We start from the raw sequence: 22,501 nt of genomic DNA, 5'->3' as shown, positions 1-22,501 counted from the left end.
TGAAAAATTGGCAATGGGCGAGGAGGTTCGTTCGTGGTTAGCTTCATATCTGGCAATCCCGGGTACGGTTCCAGAGTGGTTACAAGCAGGAGCCAAAATACTTCAAAGAACTTTCAACTTTGAGGCTAGAGGGTGGTTGACTTTTGTGTGCAGTCGGCTCGACCCCACTACCCATGATCAGACTATTCCACTTGCCCGGGCTGTTCTTGTTGCTTCTATTATGGCAGGATATCCTATCAACGTGGGCAATGTGATGTCCAGCGTCATTTCTGTAGTGGGGGTTGAGCATGACCGGAACTACCCTTTTCCCAGCACCCTCACTATGTATTTCCGGGACCTGGAGGTGGAGAAAAGACCTTTTGACGTAAAGGTCAAACCTGTGGCTCTGTTTTCATGGTACAGTTTGAAGGGGTCATACAACCCCAAGGACAAAAATTAAAAGCCGTCTGCTTCTGCCCCAACTGGCCAGTCTGAAGAGCCAGTTGCGCTAGAGCCCTCCACTGAGCCTACTTCCACAATTGCTGACATGCCTCCCGGACCTTCCACTTCTATTGGTCCCTCGACTTCAGCTGGCCGGGGAATTCCATCTTCCCGGGCCCATCCTATCACCGCCCACCAGCTGTGCCAAACACTTCATAGATTGAACAACTAGATGGCGACTGCTTCATCCAAATTGTCCACCTTGACTTCTACCATTGCGGCTCAGTCGGCACCACAACCAGTGCAGGTGCCCCAGTCTATTGAGGATTCACTTAAGGAGATTCTTGCCAACCGACAAAAGATCCTCGATTCTCAGGCTGCCTTGGCTAAGGTAGTGGATTCACATGGCAAGGCCCTGAAGGAGCTTGCCAGGGAGCACAAGAAGCTGCGCAAAACACGGGCTTCCAAGGAGTCTGTGAAGGCGCTGAGGGAGTATGTTGACAAACTGAAGGTAGACCAACTGCCTTTAGACTTGCTATTTGAGGATCCAGCCCCAGCAGCAGCACCAGTAGCAGAGCCACAGTAGGAGCAGACACGGAGGCTTCCAAAGAAGAAGAGGAAGCTCCCTAGTGCAGATAAGGCGATCATCCAGTTGGCGGACCCACCAGAGGTTTCCCCTAGTCAGCCACATGATGTTCCAGATATTCAATTTATACAGGTCCAGGCCCCAGTCCCAGCAGCTGAGCAGTAGGAGACCGGGAACCAGTCTGAGGTTCCCGTACATACAGAGGACCAGGGGACCACTCATGTTCCCATGCAGACAGACGAGGCTTAGGGAGCTCTTATATCTTTTCCTTTGATTTCTTGATGCTTATTTATTTAGTTGGCATTGGGGACAATGCCAGCTTTTATTTGTGGGGGTGCGCCCTACTTTTTATCCGGATGATTGTATATATTAGTTGACTTAGTTTATGTTTCTGTTGATTTTTTTTATTTGGTTTGTATATAACTTTACATTTAGTTACTTTTATCACACTTTTTATCTTCTATTTGGTCTGTATATAAAGTTACATTTTTGTATATATATTCATCCCCTGTTGTATATTCTAATTCCCTATTGTAAATATTCATTATATTTTTTATTTCGTACAAATTTTTCATTCTTAGCTTAGTAGATAGGCTCACAGCCTTTTTGTTTCAGTTTTGGCGCTTTCACTAAACCCTTGATTTTCTAAATGTCATGGTTCTTTCCAAGGGTGGAGTATTGTGCAAACCCGATGGCTCTTCCCGATTATGGATGGCGTGACAACCTTCTTAGGGTTTGAGTCCGTTTTTGATTTATCTCTTGTTTTTAGTAGTTTATAGTTAAGGGTACCTCAAGCAAAGCTTCACTTGGGCCTAACACATTTGCCTTTGATCCCATGGTCAAAGACAAGGGGTTGTGTTTAGGATGGTGAAAGTAGTGACCTTGAGACTCTTGTTTTGACCAAACAAACATCAAGTGGTCTTTCGGGACTACTGTGTACTCAATCGTGTCTAAGGTTGTTGTGGGCCCCCGACTCTATGTCTTTCGCAATCCTTGAGTGTGTGTGGTGAGAAATCGAATTGTGAGTCCAAGTCCCAAGCCAATGGTCTAGAACTTTCCCTGAATGTTTGTTGAGGTGAAATTTTGAGTAAAATTCGATTTGAGAAGTGATTATAGGCTCTCCTTGATCCAAGCAATAGTCGAACAATTCCATAGCCTACCAATGATATAATCCTTAGCTAACCCTTTTGAGCCTTAACCCTTTTTCTTTCAAGAACCAATGCTACAAGCCTATACCCATTCTAAATTATACCCTCTCTTGGCACCCAAATCGTCCCTTAAGTAATGACAAAATTCTAAATTTGGGGGGGGGGGAGACAAGAAAGGAAACAAAGTGAAAAAAGGAACAAAAGCAAAAGGAAAGAAAGGCGATGAAAAAGAAAGAAAAGAAAAGACAAAAATAAAGCCTAATGTGCAAAGAATAAAACGGGATTCAAGAAAAACAAAAGTGAAAAAGGTGTGGAAAAAAGTAGAAAAAGGAGAAATGCTTTGAATTTCATAAGAAAGAGTGACAATGTGTCTCTCTAACTCCTTAAAAAGAAGTGAAATACTCAAAGAGTCAAAGAGAATTGTGCCAGAATGAATCAAAAGAAGTGCTTAAGGTAAGATGGAAACAACTTTTCCTACCCTGAACCAAAAGCCTTCACATTGACTCCACAAAAGCCCTATATGATCTTGAGTTGGATGACACTCGCATTAGTGGATACTTACATGAGGGTCAAGCATATGGTACTTTGAGCCGGACTTGTGACCTTTCTTTGAGAGAGAGATGAGTGACTTCCCATTAACCTTGGTTTGCATGCTTGTACTCTAAAAGGTGAGGTTTGCTTAGGGAGAGTTGAGGATGTGTGAGTATGGGGTCCACAACGACCAAAGTAATTGAGAGAGTTCTTTGGTGTAATGAGTCAATTCTTGATGCTCTTTTGTCACACTTGATCCATAGTTTTTCAAAGTTTAAATTTTGTTAATGATCCATTTGTATTGAGGGCAATTATTAGTCTCAATTGATTCTTGTTGAGGTTACTTTAGGACAACTGGAATTACTTGGATTTTCCTTTAAGGGGTGGGTCTTATTTTGTTTGCTTGAGGACAAGCAAAGATTTAAGTTTGGGGGAGTTGATAAGTTAGGATTTTAACATGTTTTATGCCCCTACTTGCCTATGCTTTGATCATATATTGTTACAAAATAGTCCTAAAAGGCTCACAACTTGGGCTTGATCATAGGTTTGATCGACAAAGTGACGAAATGTCAAAGATCGGCTCAAAAAGGAGTGAAACCTGCTCAAGTATCAAAGACCAAGAAATTTAAGAAAAGAAGGCCTAGTGCGGACCGCGCAAAGTGGAATGCGGCCGCACTAGGTGGTTCAGAGAGTTGGTGAATTAGGCTAGAAGAAGCGCGGCCGCGGTACACATCTCGCAGTGCGCGGTAAAGGCTCCGCGGCCGCACTACTCTTTTATGCGGTCCGTAGTCATGAGGTTCAGAGAGATGAAGTTTGCAAAGTCAATGCCATGCGGTTCGCGGTAGTGGTTGCGCGAACTGCGCCAGCTCCCTCCGCGACCGCGGTCCATTCTACGCAGTCCGCGGAGTCCAAGTTCAGAGAAGCAGAAGTGAGCCCAGTGCGGCCGCGGTCTATTTAATGCGGCCCGCACTGACCCCGCAGTGGTATTTTTGTCCAGTTTTTCCAGCCTAGTATAAATAGAATATTTTACCATTTTTTAGGTTATCAAATACATCAGTGGAGAGTTGCGCTCCTGAGAACTTATTTTGTAGCCATTTTTGGCACTTTTGCTTTACATTTACGATATATTCTTGTAATTTAATTTTAGCAATTAATTAATATGCTTACTTCTTCATCTATTTCTTCAATTTCTTTATCTAGCATGAGTAGCTAAACCCATTAGCTAGGGTTGTGGCTCAACCCTAGTTTGGGTAATTGATGGGTGTTGCCATCTAGTGTTAGATTGACTATGGGTGTTTGCTATTTGGGTTGAGTTTATGTTTTAATCTAGAATTGGTGGTTGCAAACACTGATTCAAGCTTTGTGGGTTTAACTTTTCTTGAGAAAGAGAGCGTATGACCCCAAAAATTGACCCAACAAGGAATTGGGATGGACTCATGAGATATGATAGTCCCAATTAATGGGTTAAACCTCGAGAGAGTAATTACACTACTTAAACCCTAGTTGCTTGGTCTAACTTGCCTACCCATTTGGTCTCGAGAGAGTCAATTGGGCAAAATCACTCTCTCTACCGAGAGGTGTGAGAGCGGGTAAAATTGTGCAATGGTTGTAGCATAAGCCCCAATTATGTCAATAGAACCTTAGTAACATCTACCCGTCAATTAGCCACCTAGGTAGTGTCACGACCCTAGTGCCCGTCTTCCCATTAGATACAACTTAGAAATATTTTCATAGCATAATTTAGTGTTAATCAATAGTTTTACAAAAATAGTTATAATTTGAAAACCCAAAAATGTTTGAAGTGACATTAGGAGTACAAACACATCTCTAGGATAGACAGACAATCCAACTCCACTACTAGCTCCCTGAGAAATTCGATCCCGACCCTCATATCGGGTAAAAGCTATTACTACCCGCTCTACCTACCTTAGTGTAGCATCGAGTTGGCTGTGGTCAAATGCTTTGACAGAACAGAAAAAGCCAAGGACGACAAACTGAGAGAAAGCAAAGAGAATTGCTAGAGCAAAAGTGGGAGAAAAGGTAAGGAATAACCAAAGAAGAAATGACCAAGAGTTTTAGAAATTACAAACCCTCCATCTATTTATAGGATTGGGTGGTGCCATAATCGAAGCAGAAGGCTGTAGAATGGCACCGAAATCGAAGCGACAAGCCCTTAGCTCCTGTCTCGAAAATACACATAATGATGACGCACGTGGAGGTGACGTCATTTCCTGATAAGATACACCACACATGGTCTCGTTGAGCACACTAACCTTCCATTGTTGGCCAAGTCATGACGTGTCATGAAACCAAATTTCTCACAAACGTGCGCGATGTCCGCTCATCGAGGATGCTCCAAGTCGCAACCTTGACAAACGGAGGGACTAACTGTATGGGTCTAAATTTGGTCGACCATGGCTATTGTCAAATACGACCAAAGATGAGGTCTCCACAGCATGACATCCTGTGGAGAACGACGATGACTGACAACAAATGAAGGATGTATGACTTTTGTAGTAGCGTCGGCCTAACAGGGTGCATTAAGAATATACTCTCGAATATTCCCTAGGGCATGTCTCCTAGGATTCAGAGGGGGTTGTCCCTTATAAATATAGGAAGTAAGTAACCTTGTGAGGGGGGATTTTTCTGAACGAAGAACTTTCTTTGTAATACTGATTCGACATTGGTGGTGATCATTTTTTACACACTTAATTCTTCTGTTCCAGGAGATCAATAGATTATACTTACCTTGTTCACCCCTCATGTCCCTCATTCTGGGATATATTATACTTGGCTGAGATTAACCCTTTATCTTCTTGAATTGATTTAACCAAAAAGGATTCGATATCTTTTGGGCCAAACAATATATCCAATGATTTTTCTAGGTTTATTTTGCGTCCCCAAAACGAACGGTTTATTTATCATTGATGGATGAACGATGAGAATTGAATCCCAAACTTGATGGATAGAAACAATAAACAAATAGAACATGTCTATTTAGAGGTAGTGATTCAAGAACAACCATTGTTATCGATATTAATTCAAACAGTAGTTAACGAGTTGGAATTTCAATATGTGAACTTCGAATTCAGTTTTGTCATCTTCTGACTAATATATAGGATAAGGAACGAACAAAGAACTTATCTAAGAAAATGCGAAGATAAAAGTGCAAAGGCGAAATACATAAATGGCCCTTCAAGTTGTCCTCAACGATCATTTGAACACTTCAACTGAGACCATTTCCCACTAGATACTTTAAGTGATTGTTAAGTAAATCAAATAAATACCCTAGTACAGCATACCAGATGCGTGAGTTACACTTGTCAAATAAGCCAATTAATGAACGACACGTGTAATTTATAATTAAAACTTAACACAAATTAACCAAAAAATGAATTTAAACGAGAAAAAGCCCATTTGTTCCCAACACCCTTTCTCCTACCCCCCCCCCCTCCAACTTCATCTTCTTCTTCCAAACCAAAACCAGTTCCCCCATTTATTTCCAACACCCTTTTCCCTCCTCCCTCAAAACTTCTTCTTCTTCTTCTAAACCAAAACCAGCGCCGCCTAGTTAACCTACAATTTCAAAGTAGGATTTGCTCTTTTCAATGCTACACAACGGCTTTGTAATGTATTTTGATTCGCCGGAGACGGGAAAGAAACAAGAGCTTGGCTTTATAAAACCTGAAAGTGGTAGTAGCAAATTGGAGGACTAAGATTTAAGCTTATTTACTGTGGATTTTACAAAATCCAAAATTGATCTTTTAAATACCCATTGCCGCACAAAAGTTGGAATGTGGAGCTAAAAAGTCTGGAGTTGCACAAGAAATTATCACTAACGCCTTCGTGATCTTTGTCGGCTCCGTCGCCCGATGCCGGAGAGGGGTTCTCGTTATTGGTTTTTGGTGCTTTTTAGTTGGAACTTCTCTGTTCCTCTCTCCATTTTGCTGTATTAAGGCATTAAAATCTTGAAGAGGGTATGTTTGTTCAATTGCTGGATGATGGGGTTGGATTGGAACTGATTTGATTTTTTTTGTGTTATTCTTGTATATGAGATTGTTTAATTTGGTGAAGTAATATGTATAATTCTTGATTTTTTTTCTTTTTTCTGCTTCAAAAAAAAATAGACCAGTGAAGGCTCCGGCCAAACTTCCGACCACTGCTCCGGTGGTAGCTTAAGGTAGTGGAGCTACTTATGTTGGGGGCGAGGAAGGTTCATATGAAATTTGAGTGAAAAATGTCTAATATTATTGCTCGCAGATTTTTGAGTGAGAAAAAAATAATAATGTGGGACCCACTTTCAAAACAAAATTTAATTTAATTCTAAAACTAAAAAAAAGTCTGATAAAACCTCACGCGCCCAAACGCAAATAAAATACACGTAACTTGTCATGTCACTGTGAAGTGTCTATTTGATTTACTTCACAGTCACTTGAAATGTCTAGCTAGAAATGGTTTCAGTTGAGGTGTTCAAATGATCGTTGAGGACAACTTGAAAGGACCGTTTATGTATTTTGCCAAGTGCAAAAGATGACTTCATCTACATGGTACCCTACAAAATGCATATACTATAATCAAATTGGTGTGACTACGAATAAACAAACAGACATGCCAACTTTAATTTGTACCATAATCAATTCAAACACTAATTAAATCATATTATATACGTGTACGTCTTAGATTAAAAAGACTTGTGACCAAATCTTTTGTTAAACCTCAGATATATCAGCGTTTCAGGCACTAATGATCTTACCACTTCCAAAATCCTGCCACGTACTTGCTAAGATTTTTCGAGCAACGAAAAACAAGATACTTTTGTAAGGACACGTGTCGAGAGATCGGCATATTCTTACAAAACGCATATGTTGTCCTAGATTCTGTAACACATCAAATCAATCCCCATTTTCATTGCCCACCAATGAGAGAAACCACGTACCCAATTTTTTTATAGGAATCATGGTGACAGTTAATTATCTACTCCTAGTGCTACACGTGTCCGACCATGTGTTTCTAGATGTCACGATTTATATAGGCGCGAAAAACACAAGTTTTTGAAGGCAAGGAATCGGACTACGTAAATTCTCGTCGGAAAAAAAAAATGAGTCAAAGTCCGAGTCAAAGACGGAGGCTAAATCCGCACGGAGCTGGCGAGTCGTTGACTGAGTCAGTTGATGACTCGGCAATTCACAATGAGATAATTCTCGGTGCGATATTTGCCTCCATGAATTGGGATATTCATGCTCTGTGTCAAACGGCATCGGTTAATCGGAAGCTTCGAGCACTTGCGAAAAGGATATTATGGAAGGAGCTGTGCCTATATCGCGCTCCCCGCATGATAGCATCGTTAATGGACGGTGCGCCGAATGGTCGGATAGGAGTTGGATGGGACGCTATGGCGAAATTGCTGTTTTTCTGTTACGGGTGCAATTCAACCCGACATTTCCAAACAGGTGGGGCATCTCCGGGTCATTTTGTGGAATCGTCCAGATTTTCGAAGACGTCGGGTCGGAGCCTTTTGGTGAAGAGATGCAGAACGGATCTGTTGTATGTGAGCGATCCCTTATGTGAGCATAAAATTAGGGGTATGGATGATTATTTGGGGATTTTCAGAGGGGTATTTGGGGGATTTATGAAGTCAAAGACGAGGGCGTGTTTGATTAGTAAACAAGTGGAGCTTGAAGAGGGAGTAAGGTGTCCGTTCTGTGGGGCCTGAGTTTGGAGCATGACAGCGGCCCGGCTCGTCCCTAAGAGCGCGGCGCGACGGCTTGGTACGCTGGAAAATGGATTGGAGTATTTTGTTTGTGTGAATGGGCATTTACATGGAAGTTGTTGGCTTGTGCCTTTATCGTCTGATGAAAATGACGGCAAAGACGTTGACGATGATGAAAATGTCGATGATGAAGATAGCGGCAGCAACGACAACGACGATAACGACAGAATTGACGGTTTCATTGGAAGCAGATGGTGAGTAATGGATCTGTGAGTGGTTAAAAGGAAGGGCTTGCATCATAATGGGCTTTGACTGATGCTTGATTAAACCAGTGGTTGGTAGCATCTGTTTGAAATTTTTGAAGAAGAGTATTCTGAAAATTATTTTTATAGTAATTTTTTCCAAGAAAAATTCTAAACCAAACACGAAAGGGAGAATTTTTTTTTTAATTTTTACAAAAGCGAAAGAGTTAGTTTTGAGTGTAGCTTTTAGTTTTTGTAAAAAAAAAGAACATTATTCCTTGGTGTTTGGTTAAAAACATTAATCTTAACATTTTTGCATGATCCCTTCTTCAATTTTTTGAAACAACCCACCTTAACTTGGCCGGATGATCCTGCTAAAAATATTAGTGATGCATTTTATTCCGGGTTATGATGGTCCCAGAAGATGATAAATTAATCAAAAACAATTGAAATCGTCACTTTGAAGTGTTTTATTTCAACTAGACTCTCTTCTCAAGAAAGGATCTTTCCATGAGGAATGCCAAGAATTGCGGTACAACAAAGGTGATAATGATCCGATGAAGCGAATGCCCGCGAACAAATTTGGGCGGTGTATTGGTCAAAATCTGACTACAACGGTCGATCCAGCCGACATCCTATCCAAATGGTGAAGCAGTGAAAGCCGATATGGTTTATTTCAAATCCAGTACACATCATACCCGCCAAGTCAAAAAACAATGCTCAGGGAACGACGGAGGCAGACGTAGCATGAAAGTATATCAAATCAAGCACATAGTAAAGATTCCCTAACTATATATAGGGGGAAAAATCTTCTAGAAAAGGGGGGCTTCTCTCTCTTTCCTCTCCTCTGTAACTTTCATAGTAGAAGGAAGAAAAAAGAATATGTAAAATGGTTTACTCCATTGATTAATGGAGACAAAATGAAAAGTATCAATAATATCGATTACTTCTATCTCATCTTATGCATTATCTTCTGATTAGTTTGTAGATCTGGAGTTTATTATGTTTAACTAAGATTTACCCCTTCATAGTTTCTATTGATTTAATCGAAAATGTTTCAATATCTTTTTGGTCAAACAATTTGGCACCGTATGTGGGATTTCTTAGTGAAATTTCCTAATCTCATCCAGATCAAAAACTGAAAACATGATTACCCACCGAAAAGAGCGCTAAGGAAAAACCCAACCCACGCAGGGCAAAAGCACAACATAGAAGGGGAAAGAAAGCCGAATAAGGTTACCGAATTTAGAAACCATCTCCCCATCAACCGTTGAAACGCCAGGCAAAGCGAGTGACGTTATAAATCCACCCTCATTCACCGAATCATCGGATGGGGGTAATGAAAGTATCATTTTGACTCACCTTCTACTCTTTGCTCAAACAGGAACACAAGCGCCGCGCGGGTGAGGGAGCAAAGAAACATCTCAATCGAAGAATGGAAAATTACTACAAAAAGACCGAAATATCGCCCACCTGACAATCCAACTTCTAGAAAATGACGCCCCTTAAGTTGTGCTCTTTCTCCCTCACCTAGGAGTTTCCCCAATAGGGTTTTCCCGGGAACTTAGGGACCGAGTTGACGAGGAATACATCCCCAAGTTCAAAGAATAATTCATCGTCCTACCCACCAATGACATCTCCAGACTGGAAAGCGGAAAGATTAGACAAGGAAACTCCAATGTATGCACAAAACGAATGTGAGCAAAATAGCAACGTTTCATACTCTCCAACATTACACTCTCTGATGCAAACAAAATCAAGCGAACTGGGACTCACCCAAGAAGCTTAGAGGTCGAGCGGAACTGGGACTCCCCCAGAGGATACCTGGTTCTCCAAAAAATTGGGACTAATGACGGGTCAATATTTTGACAAGTTTGAAATAACACCCTAAAGGCCAAGGGCTTTCGCAAAAAAGAAGAGTTCAACCTTGATCGAACGACGATGGGTTAATAATTCGATGAAAGTTCGAAATAACACCCTTAAGGCCAAGGTCCTTCGCAAAAAGAGGCTTGTTCGACCTCGATCGAACAACGACGGGTCAATATTTTGACAAGTTCGAAATAACACCCTAAAGGCCAAGAGCCTTAGCCAAAAAGAAGAGTTCAACCTCGATTGAAAGATTATGGGTTAATATTTCGACGAAAGTTCAAAATAACACCCTAAAGGCCAAGGGCCTTCGCCAAAAAGAAGAGTTTGACCTCGATCGAACGATGACGGGTTAATATTTCGACGAAAGTTCGAAATAACACCCTTAAGTCAAGGGCCTTCGCCAAAAGAGGTGTGTTCGACCTCGATCGAACAAGGATGAGTCAATATTTTGATAAGTTCGAAATAACACCTTAAAGACCAAGGAACCAAAAAGAAGAGTTCAACCTCGATCGAACGACGACGGGTTAATATTTCGATGAAAGTTTGAAATAACACCCTTAAGGCCAAGGGCCTTCGCCAAAAGAGGTGTGTTCGACCTCAATCGAACAACGACGGGTCAATATTTCGACAAGTTCAAAATAACACCCTAAAGGCCAATGGACTTACCAAAAAGAAGAGTTCGACCTCGATAGAACGACGACGGTTTAATATTTCGATGAAAGTTTGAAATAACACCCTAAAGGCCAAGGGACTTCACCAAAAAGAAGAGTTTGACCTCTATCGAACGACGACGGGTTAATAAAAGTTCGAAATAACACCCTTAAGGCCAAGGGCCTTCGCCAAAAGAGGTGTGTTCGACCTCGATCGAACAACGACGGGTCAATATTTTGATAAGTTTGAAATAATACCCTAAAGACCAAGGAACCAAAAAGAAGAGTTCAACCTCGATCGAACGACGACGGGTTAATATTTCGATGAAAGTTCGAAATAACACCCTAAAGGCCAAGAGCCTTAGCCAAAAAGAAGAGTTCGACCTCGATTGAAAGATGATGGGTTAATATTTCGACGAAAGTTCAAAATAACACCCTAAAGGCCAAGGGCCTTCGCCAAAAAGAAGAGTTTGACCTCGATCGAACGATGACGGGTTAATATTTCGATGAAAGTTCGAAATAACACCCTTAAGGCCAAAGGCCTTCGCCAAAAGAGGTGTGTTCGACCTCGATCGAACAACGACGGGTCATTATTTTGACAAGTTTGAAATAACACCCTAAAGGCCAAGGGCCTTCGCCAAAAATAAGAGTTCAACCTCGATCGAATAATGACGGGTTAATATTTCGATGAAAGTTCCAAATAACACCCTAAAGGCCAAGGGCCTTCGCCAAAAAGAAGAGTTCGATCTTGATTGAACGACGCCGAGTTAATATTTCGACGAAAATTCAAAATAACACCCTAAAGGCCAAGGGCCTTCGCCAAAAAGAAGAGTTCAACCTCGATCGAACGATGATGGGTTAATATTTCGACGAAAATTCAAAATAACACCCTTAAAGCCAAGGGCCATTGCCAAAAGAGGTGTGTTCGACCTCGATCGAACAACGACGGGTCAATATTTCGACAAGTTCGAAATAACACCCTAAAGGCCAAGGGCCTTTGCCAAAAAGAAGAGTTCGATCTCAACCGAACAACGACGGGTTAATATTTTGACAAAAGTTCGAAATAACACCCTAAAGGCCAGGGCCTTTGCCAAAAAGAAGAGTTTGATCTCGACCGAACAACGACGGGTTAATATTTTGACAAAAGTTCGAAGTAACACCCTAAAGGCCAAGGGCCTTTGCCAAAAAGAAGAGTTCGAACTCGATCGAACAACGACGGGTAATATTTCGATGAAAGTTTGAAATAACACCCTTAAGGCCAAGGGACTTTGCCAAAAGAGGTGTGTTCGGCCTTGATCAAACAACGACGGGTTAATATTTCGACGAAAGTTCGAAATAAAACCCATAAGGCCAAGAACCTTCGCCGAAAAGAAGGATTTCGACCTCGATCGAACAATGACAAGGTAATCCTTTGATAAATGTTCGAAGTCACACCCTTGAGGCCAAAAGCCACTATCGAAGAGAAAGTTCGAAATATTCCTAAGGCCAAGGGCCATCAGAAAATAGAAAGGGAAAGTAAGATTGGGACTCACGACGGGATAATACTTCGATATAAGCCCGAAAGTAACATCCCTATGGCTAAGGTCGTTATAAAAAAAAGAGTTCGATATCATTCGGGCTATGATGGGATAGCATCTCGACACATATTCGAAAACACTGTCCCGCCAACGAAAGATATCATCAAGATCCCATTCAATCCGAATGGCACTAAATTCCCAAAGAATATAAAACTCATCATGCGGGAATCTACTTCGCACTAAAGTCATGAAAACCAAAACAGAGAGAAAGTATAGGGCATATAACAATGAAAATTCCTATTTATACAAAGTCACTACGCAGACAGTCGCAGATTACATGCGGCTTGAACCAATAGTCTAAAAAAGGAGAAAAACGACAACAACAAAAAAAAGACAAAAAATAGATAAAGACAACAATTCTTTCACTCGGCGTCATCATCGCCACCCTCTTCACCACCATCTCCAAGAAGTTTTCCCTCGTCATCCGTGCCCTCATCAGCTTCCGGCGTCGTGGACTCATATCCACAATTAACACGAGCCTCTCGCGCCTTTGCCCGTGCTCCTTTATATGTAGCCTCGGTAACATTGCCCGCCTCCCACGAACTCTTATATATATATCCCGCTGGACTTTAGCATGAACCCAAAGCTCGTGAAAGTGGCAGGGAACAATGACGGAGGAAGACTCGATTTGAGCCAACGGTTGCTCCTTTCAGCCTCTAGAGCGGCGACCCGACCTCCCAAGGTTGATGTTTCCCGGTCGATCTCACTAATGCGTTCCTCAAGCCTCGCCTCCATTAGCGTGGTCGTCACCCTCTCTGATTCCTACTCGGATTGGAGGATGCATATAGTGTTCTCCAGGGCCGCCGCCCTTGCCAAAGCCAAAGACTAGGCACTCTCGATGCTCTCCAACCCAACAACCTTTCTCTCCAACTCAGCCAATTTTCCCATCCACTCCACGCTCATCGCCTCAACCCAGATAAGGTTTTGATCCATCTTAGACTGCATTGACCTCAGCTTTCCCTGAAGATAGTCACACTCTGCGGCAACCCCTTTGCCTAACTCAAGCTCTTTGTCCTTTGCACGAAGTTGCTCCTCGAGCACGCTACTTCTGCGAATGACCTCCATCAATTACTGGTCCCTCTTCTCCAATTTCTCGCCAAGGGATCGAGCACCAAGATTCTCCTTCAGCCGCTCGTGCATCTTACGACACTTATTGCGATAGTGCCGATATTTCTCCAATGCCTTCAGGAAAATCTTAGTCCGAGTGTCAGTCCTACGAGCGCTCTCAATCTCCAACATGTACGTCTGAAAAATGAAAAGATGGGTCAAGACCGTATCATCCAGAAAAATAAAAGAAACATGAAAGAAAGGCGGAATGTACCTTCAGGCCCATAGCGGCCACTTCATGCATCAAGTTGATATTAGGAACATTCTGAAGGGCCTCATTCTCGGCAGTAGAACACAAAAGGTTGAACTGTGGCACTAGATACTCCGTGTCCCCCAAGAGATTAATATCCGAGGGGATCTCAAGAATATGGGATGGGCCTCTCGCATGAACCACCGAGTGGGTAAGACCCTCTTCAAACATCCTAACATCATCGGTATCGAGGTCCGACTCGAATTCATAGTCATCGACCACAACGTTCTTTCCTCTTTCAGAAGCCGGGGAGGAAGCACGACCATGTATCGAGGATGAAGGCCCATCCGAAACAACAATAGTAGCCTCAGAAATCCAACCCCCAATCGCAGCAGGTTGCTGATCACCGACCGTAGTAGGAATCTCCGTCGACAAGGCAGATACAACGGCTGGTTCTATCTCTACGGGCGGAATGGTATCAACCCCCGCCCCAGATCCTGTCAAGGGAGAGTCTTCTTCCAGATGTATTACAGCCGGATGTATTGTCCTGGACTCCACTCACCGCCTTTTGGACGATCCCTTTCCTTCCTCGGCAAGGGAATATTCACCTGTAGGATATGTGACACGGGTCGGAGCCCCAGTTTGAGTGGTGGCCTCCGTAGGTTTAACCACACCCGTAGACTCAACTGAAGCAGCCCTCGACAAAGGTCGAGCAGTAGACATTGTAGTAGGGCGAGCAGACGATGCAGGCTGACAAAAAGTTAATGGAGGAGCCCTCACTCTCCTCACTCTCCCTGACATCGACGAATAGCACATAAGAAACCAAGTAAAAAGAGAAAAGGGAAAAATAGCGAACAGAAATGAAATCTCACCTATAAGGGGCATGCGTCCATATTTTTCATAAAAGGTCGACCATGTGCGCACCCGCCATATGAGGAAGGATGGCACTTACCCACTCGCGGATACTTTCAACAGGTGGAGGGGTAGTTTTGCAGCTATAAAAACATAACAGGGTTTAGTACAACGGAAAGCGTTTGGACATCTCTCCTACTAAAAGTATAGAAACTTACGTGCAAAGTTCCACTTTTCAGGGAACCTTGTAGGGTCCTCCATAATGTGCTCGGTCCGCACATAGAAGTAATTCTCGTAGAAGTGACGGTTAGCCTCGTAGTCCATCTTCACCACCAGACTCTTCGACCCTCGATGGCGCATGTGAATCATCGTGCCTCGAATGAGCTGAGGGGAAAGATATTGAGCATGTGCCCCAAAGTGATCACACGATCGGTGAGCACCGCAAACTTGCTCAATATAAGGAACAGTTTATACAGGTACGATGAAAGTTGAGTAGGGCATACCTCGTAAAAGCGGCAGAAATCTACCACCTGGAGAGGGAGAGGAAGCGTGTATCCAACAAGAAAGGGGTAGGCGTAGAACACGCAGTACCCTAGGCAATCAAAATGGACTATATCGTCCCCTACCACCGGCAATATTTCGATGTAGTGAGGAATTCCCCACCTAGCCTTCAATTCTGCGATCCACTTCTCATTTATAACAGAGTGAACAGGTTCCGACTCTTCCCTGGCGGGACTGTAGAAGTCGGTGCATGCTTTCCCGGGGCGAGGAAAGATCTTGGCTACCGACGGGACCTCCTTATCCTCTACCACTTCTGCTCCTCCGGTGGCCAGAACATCACTTTCCGGCGCCGGAATTGTGACAGGGAGGTCAGTGTGAGAAGAATCACCAGCCATTGTGTCAATTTGGTAAAGCAAAAAGATAAAGAAAAGGGAGGATGAAAGTTTTCGGTTAACTGGGGACAATTAAAAACTCAAAGTATCAGGAAGAAAGAATATTCGCAAAGTTCTTTCAAGTAAAGGGCAATGAAGTCTGTTAATCGAATAATGCATTCCTTCTATTTATAAGAGATATAAATCCCCAAGCATGAAACCCAAGAATCGCCAATTGAATCTGATAGGGCACGAAATGTTTTAATTTCCTGGGAATGTGTGTCATAATGGTGGCAACCACGAACAACATTTTAATCCAAACGACATTTCAGTTCCGAAATAGTTGTAACAGCCCAAAGATATCGAAAGGGCGTCATTACCTCACTTGAGCCTAAGGACCATACCTAATGGGTAGATAGTTAGATTTCTCTCAGATATGTAACAATCATAGTCCATCTACCATGCCCGATAGGGGATGGTCCCGGCAGACGTAGGGACTAACTGTATTGGTCAAAAATCTGACCGCTACGGTTGATCCAGTCGACATCCCGTCCAAGCGGCGATGTAGTGAAAGCCGATATGGTTTATTTCAAATACAGTACTCATCATACCCTCCAAGTCAAAAAACAATGCTCACGGAACGACGGAGGCGGACATAGCATGAAAGTGTATCAAACCAAGCACATAGTAAAGATTCACTAACTATATATAGGGGAAAATCTTCTGGAAAAGGGGGGCTTCTCTCTATCTCTCTTTCCTCTCCTCTGTAACCTTCATAGTAGAAGGAAGAAAAAAGAAATCTCTAAGATAATATGTAAAATGGTTTCCTCCATTGGTTAATGGGAGACAAAATGAAAAGTATCAATAAGATCGACTACTTCTATCTCATCTTATGCATTATCTTCCGATTAGTTTGTAGATCTGGAGTTTATTATGTTTAACTAAGATTTACCCCTTCATAGTTTCTATTGATTTAATCAAAAAGGTTTCAATATCTTTTTGTTCAAGCAGGAGGCTCGCAATATTGTTGCCCATGGCACATGACCTTTATGTGCAGTGGCAAGAATGCGTATTTATTGTCTGCGTAAAATGGGTTGTTTGATCCCTGATTGAATGAATGGATTTTCTTTTTCTCTTGTCCTTCGAATGAATGGATGATTATGTTTTTCCCCTTCCTATTTTAGGTATAAAATGAGAGTAATAAATGAGTTATGTTTAATACATTCGTTTGTGCAAATTGGTCTCTTCAAGTACACGAGTAATACTCTAACCACAAACATCTAGATATGAAACTTATTTATCCTTCTTAATCAAGTTTTAACTAATTATATGGTCATATATAATTTATCAATTATATTAAAATTAGTTTTAAGTGAGTCTCCCTTGATTGTTGCCTTTTAATTTTGTAACAGAATCCCACACTTTCAGCGAATTACCCAATAATCTCTCTTCGACTCTCTCTTAGTTCTTCCTCACTCTACACTTCTCTGATAATTTGTCTTCGTATAATCGTCTCTCTTTGTTCTTCCTCACTCTATACTTCTATAATAATAATTGCTGGTGGACAGTCCGCGATGCCACCTCCCACCATGATGTACTTGTAATTGTATTTTGTTTTTAGATTAACTGATTGGGTCTCTATGCTGTAATCTAGAGAAAGTTGGTGAGGTCCTATCAAAGCAGTAGGTTGACATGTAGGTTTTACTGGATCATGGGGGGTTTTTCCTGACCCTCGAGAACAACAATGAGTCAATAAAAAAGCTTCGAAGCCTTGATTTCAAATTCAAATTTTTCAAAAAATATTATTTGTTTGGAGTGGGTATTATTGCAAATTATTGAGAATATTCTATTAAGTTTATATCTCGATATTGAGGGTATTTGGTTAATAATAAATTTGATTTGGCTGAATTTTCAGATTGAAATTCGAAGAAGAAGCAGAAGACCAAATACAATATATATATATAAATCATATACAAAATACATATTTTAAATTTTTTGTATAAAAGCTTCTCTGAAATGGCTATTTTCTCTCTCGGTGCATATTAGCTTAACATGTGCCTACCATGGGTAAGGGAGCTCGTATTCTGTCTCAGAAAGCACTAACGACGAAGGAGGCAACTGATTCACAGAGTAACACTCAACGAGGAACCAAAGGAAGGATAGCAACAACTAAAAATTCTAGAAGTAAGGAATTGAGCCCTAATGTCAATGAAATAGTACAAAAAATTCCAAAAAATGAGAAACTTAAGCAAACTGAAGTAATTCAAGTATGGAATAAAGTCCAACAAGCATCAACAAGTAGCAATCCAACAGTGCATGTGAGCACTGGAAGGAAATCATGGGCAGATGAGGTCGATGAGACGAATGAAGTGTAGGTAAAGAAGAGTTCATTATGGGACAACTTTGATATCACAAAAATATCAAATGCTGGGTACAAATTGGAGTTTGTTTAACCTAAATCAACAAGTGTGTCTAATTTTGTTGAAATTCAGTTGGATGACATTAATACATAAATTGATTATTGGGGAAATGTTGTGATCTGTTATGTGCTTATGGCTTATCCACCGTTTATTGTAATTCAAGGCTACATACAGAGGCTTTGGGGTAAACATGGTATAGATAGGATAGAAATGTTAACAAATGGGGTAATTTTCGTTCGATTTGACACTGCAATAGGAAAACAAGAGGTAATTTAAGGTGGCATCTATCACTTTGATAACAAACCTCTCAATGTTAAAGCTTGGACACCTGATTTGGAGTTCACTCGTGAGGAGCTCCTAACATTATCAATTTGGATCAAATTGCCAGCATTGGACTTCAAATACTAGAGTCCAAAAGGGCTAAGTAAGATAGGGAGTCTGGTTGGTAAACCCCTAATGGTTGACCAGAACACAGAAAAGAGGATTGGTCTGAACTTTGCTCGACTGTTAGTGGAGGTGGAAATGGATGCTAAACTAATCGATGTGGTGATGTTTAGGAATAAGAAAGTCAAGCTAATAGAGCAAAGAGTTAACTATGATTGTAAGACAACTCTTTGTACCCATTACTTAAAGTATAGGCATGAAGAATGTGTATGCAGACTAAAGAAAAAAGCTCCAAAGAATGAACAAATGAATAAAGAACAAATAGCAGACACTCAGGTGGAGAAGCAAGGTCAAGTGCAAAATGAGAAGAACCACGGAGCTTAGAAACAAATTCAAATGCCATAAGGATTACTGCAAGAAAAGGAACTCTAGGAAAAACACAACAATATGTAGCAAAGGAGCAGGTGGTAACAAAGGAAAGAAATGTAGAACAAGGTTGGCAAACACCTAATAAATATGGCAAGATTGTGGTAAGGCAGAAGGAACAAATAGAGAAATCCAATTCATTCCAAATTCTTAATAAGCAGGAGGGCCTCAATCTGTCCAATGAGGGGGGAGGAGAAAGCAGTGTGGGTGGTCTAATTATCCCTCATAATGGGGATGGCTAGTCTACTAAGTTGGAACACTAGGGGCTTAATTCCCCTAATATGCAAAAGGAGATTAAGCTCCTTTACAATGAGGAAATAGTAGGTTTGATAGTCCTCCTCGAAACAAAAGTTAAAAAAAAGGATGGATCAGTTAGCAGAGAAGATCTTTGTTGGATGGAAGTTTGTAATAAACTTTGACTGTCATTACAATGGGAGAATCTGGATCACCTGGAGGCTAGATTACTACAAGATAATGCCTAGGCAAAAGACTGCTCAACCAATAACTTGTGAAGTATTGTAAGTTCCTCTCCAACTATCATTTGAGGAACTTATGTATATGTTGTTAATACAAAAGATGAGAGGAAGGAACTATGGAAAGAATTAATAATTCACAGTAGAGGATGTAGTAAACCATGGATGGTAATAGGTGATTTTAATTCAGTTCTGAATGCAAAGGATATAATTGGAGGAAATAAAGTGACATGTGATGAAGTGGTAAATTTCTATAATTGTGTAGTAGAGTGTGGATTGATGGAATTACCTGTACAAGGAAATAGATACACATGGAGTGATAAACATGAAGAGCACAAAATCTTTTCAAAAATTGATTGGATTTTTATTAATGAGCAATGGTTTGATACCATGCCAGAATTCAATGCAAGATTTTTAATAGAAGGGATTAGTGATCATTGTCCTGCAAAGGTGACTTTTGTGGTGGAGAGGCAGAGGAGTAGGAGATTCTTTTAATTTTGTAATGTGTGGACTCAACAACCATAATTCATGAGTATAGTCAATGAGGGTTGTAACTATAATGTTGAAGGGTGCAAAATGTTTATAGTAGTGAGAAGATTAAAAATGTTAAAGAGGGGCTTGAAATCCTTAAACAAACAAGCATTTCATAACATAGTGACTGAAGCAAATGAGGATAGTGTAATGACTCAGCCGGTCATTTTGAGCTCTAATATATTATTCAGCGGTTTGAGGCTATGAGCAGCTTCACTTTAGGTATTATGACTTGTACGCGTTGTCGGAATTGAATTTCAGGAAGTTCAGAGTTGATTTGGGAAGAAATCCTCATTTCGGAAGCTTTAAGTTGGAAGAATTGGCTAAAATTGGATTTTGCATAACCAACCTTGGAATGGGAATTTGAAGGTTCCAGCAGGTTCATATGATGATTTCAGACTGGGCGTATGTCCGGATCGGAGTTTGGATGACCGGGGAGAATTTTGGCACCTATTGTGGAAGATAGCATTTTAGGAAGAATTTCATAAATTTGGGTTGTAGTACATTTCAGTGTTATCGATGTTCGTTTGGGATTATGAGTCTGGAAATAGCTCCATATGGTGATTATGGTATTATGAGCATGTTCGGAAGTAGATTCAGAGGTCCGTAGGTCATTTTGGAGTCGTTTGGCGAAAGTTAGAAGTTTGAAGGTTTTTGAGGAGTTTGACCGGAAGTGAACTTTTTGATATCGGGGTCGGATTCCAATTTTGAAAGATGGAGTAGGTCCGTAATGTCAAATACAACGTGTGTGCAAAATTTGAGGTCAATCGGACGTGATTTGATGGGTTTCGGCATCAAATGAAAAAGTTTGAAGTTCTAAAGTTCATTAAGCTTGAATTGGGGTGCGATTTGTGATTTCAGCATTGTTTGATGTGATTTAAGGCCTCGAGCAGGTCTGCATTATGTTTGGGACATGTAGGTATAATTGGTTGAGGTCCCGAGGGCCTCGGGTGAAATCCGAATGTTAAACGGATCAATTTTTGGACTGAAGAATTTCTAAAGTTTAATGCTTCTGGTGTAACCGCACCTGCATGGAGAGGGTCGTAGGTGCGAGTCCGTAGGTGCGGGGAAGGACTCATAAAAGCGAATTTTTCTGGGGGAGGCGTGGACCGCAGATGCAGTCAAGTTCCACAGAAGCGGAACTGCACGTGCGCATGAAGAGCCGCAGAAGCGAAAACTCAGAAGCGCTACTTGGACGCAGGTGCGGGGATTGAAGGACCTGAAGGAGAGCCGCGGAAGCGTCAATGGGGCCACACCTGCGGAAACGCAAAAGCGGTCAAGTGACTATAGCTACAAAAGTCGGGGTTGGGCAGTGTGTTTCCTTAAAACGAAGGGTTTGGCTCAATTTCATTTTATTTCGTCCATGGGAGCTGATTTTGGAGCACATTGGAGTGCCATCTTCATTAATCATAATGGGGCAAGTACTTTCCTCACAATTTTGAGTTAAATACATGATTTTATATGGATTTGAACATGAAAATTAGTAAAAATTGAGGTTTTGGTAGAAAAACCTAGAAATTTATATTCTTGGATTTTGACCACGAAATTGGTGATAGAATTTGGAATAAGTTATATATTTGAGTTTGGGAGGCTATGGGTAAAGTTTATCTTCGAATATTTTTTGAACCCGGGCACGTGGACCAGAGGGTGATTTTTATTGACTTTTCGATTGGGGTTAGAAATTGTTATAAATTGAATTGTTATGAGTATTTGAGTAAACATTTATGGGTTTGCATAATTATTGACTAGTTTTAGAGCGTTGTGCATCCATTGGAGTTGTCGGAAGGGCTTGGGAGCCGGTTATGGAATTTCGGATCGAGGTAAGTCTCCTTTCTAACCTTGTAAGAGGGAATTAACCCCATAGGTGAAATAAAATAATATGTGCTTCTAATTGTGTGGGGGGGGGGCTACGTATGCATGAAGTGACGAGAGTCCGTACGTAGCTACTAGATATACCTAAGTCTGTGTAGTTTAGGTTTACATCATGCCTTGTTGATATTACTGTCGATTTATGTTTATTGTTTGCCTTGAGAAGAAGCAAGATTTAGGTTGAGTAATAATTGTCTCAAAAGAATTGAAATTTGAAGAATTTAAGATTTAAAAGGTTCCATTTGAAATTAGTAATTTCGAAAAGAATTGAGGAATATTATAAAAGCTTAACAAATCTATAGGTAACCATGTCGCATGCATGTTTCGCGAGCAGGGTAATTTACTCAAAAAGTTTCAAGAAGAATTTTCATTATTTTGAAAAGAATCAAGAAAGAGATATGACTTAAATATTAAATTTGCATTTGACCGCGTCACATGTATGATTCGCGAGCGGCGTAATTTCTTAAATTTATATTTGACCATCACATGTATGATTCGCGAGCGGGTACCACATCACATTTGTCATTCGCAAGCAGGGAAATAGATACATCTATGGTTCGTGTCGTTCGATCCTCGGCAGTGCACAATTTACATTTATGTTGGATCGGGCCAAATGTCCTCGGTGGAAATTATGTGTGATAATA

General features: G+C 41.1%; 1 pseudogene; it reads left to right on the top strand.

Moving 5' to 3' along the window:
- Positions 1-7,530: 7,530 nt before the first annotated feature.
- Positions 7,531-9,500, top strand: LOC104221848 (EID1-like F-box protein 3; annotated as a pseudogene).
- The last annotated feature ends 13,001 nt before the right edge of the window (positions 9,501-22,501 follow it).

This window comes from Nicotiana sylvestris, chromosome 9 (assembly GCF_000393655.2).
Source record: "Nicotiana sylvestris chromosome 9, ASM39365v2, whole genome shotgun sequence".
Classification (NCBI taxonomy): domain Eukaryota; kingdom Viridiplantae; phylum Streptophyta; class Magnoliopsida; order Solanales; family Solanaceae; genus Nicotiana; species Nicotiana sylvestris.
Note: the sequence above shows the minus strand (reverse complement) of the source record. Positions and strands in the feature narration are given on the sequence as shown.